This window comes from Zalophus californianus, chromosome 3, assembly GCF_009762305.2.
Source record: "Zalophus californianus isolate mZalCal1 chromosome 3, mZalCal1.pri.v2, whole genome shotgun sequence".
In the NCBI taxonomy this organism is placed as follows: Eukaryota; Metazoa; Chordata; class Mammalia; order Carnivora; family Otariidae; genus Zalophus; species Zalophus californianus.
In genome coordinates this window covers 153,565,530-153,566,745 of record NC_045597.1, presented here as the reverse complement: position 1 = coordinate 153,566,745, position 1,216 = coordinate 153,565,530, and positions in this window count along the sequence as shown.

Sequence of the window (1,216 nt, the reverse complement as noted above, 5' to 3'; positions counted from 1 at the left end):
AACCAGTAAATAGAAGAATTGGGATTGAATTCTGATTATCTAATTTGGAATAGCATGCTTTTCTTGCTAGATATTTCATGTAATAATTAAGGCATCAGTATGCTTTCCTTTTTCCATTTCTGGACATAAGTGAAGTGTTCAATTCTGGGTGTCCATAGAGTTATAGAATTATGATGAAGGCTATAATAGGGAACTATCACACTTTTAAGACATTTCTGTCTCAGGGGCGCCTGGGTGGCTCAGATGGTTAAACGTCTGCCTTTGGCTCAGGTCATGATCCCAGGGTCCTGGGATCGAGGCCCGCATCAGGCTCCCTGCTTAATGGGGAGCTTGCTTCTCCCTCTCCCTCTACTGTTCCCCCTGCTTATGCTCTCTCATTCTCTCTGTCAAATAAATAAATAAAATCTAAAAAAAAAAAACCTATCTGTCTCAAAGAAACAACGAATTATATAAGGGATGAAAAAAGGATCTATCAAGTCACAGAAATGCAAAGTGCCAGGCTTAATTATTGCTTTAGATACTCCAAAATCTAATGTGGAGACATTTTTATGGAGATAAACTGCTGCAAAATATTTTAGCCCCAAAACTCTTTCCTGCGGCTTTTTGAATTACAAATTTTCTAAAGCTGAAATATGTATGAGAAAGGGTGATTGTGAATTAGACAGTCTACAAAATGCCCTTACCAAAGTGTCATATTTTGGAAGACTCTCCATATTCAAGCTATTGCACTCTGGCCCTTTAATTAAAAAAAGATCAAGAAGTATAACTTAAATGACCAAAATGACAAATTGGTGTTAAAATGCATTCCTGAATTCACTCATGATACGATTTGTGTCCATTCCCTAAAACATTTGCTAAGCCTCTTAATGTCATTGATTTTACTAAGTGGATAGCACTATTTACTGTCAGAACATAGCAGGGATGGCAAGTGAAATAACAATATTATTAAACAGCATTTACAGCAATGAAACCAACGTATTTGGACACCTTGGGTGTGTATCTTACATGACAAACAAAGGTGATTGATGTCAGTTTGTTCATTGTCCACTCTAGGTGAGAATGTAATGGTGCATGCAGATAACTGACACTTCCATTTGTTTTCCTAATGCATCTGAGATTTCTCTATTTTCTTTCATATACCTTTTTCAAATAAAGAATTCAGCAAAAATGATTGAATCGATGATTTTAAAAGATATAAATTTTACTGTTTTACTTA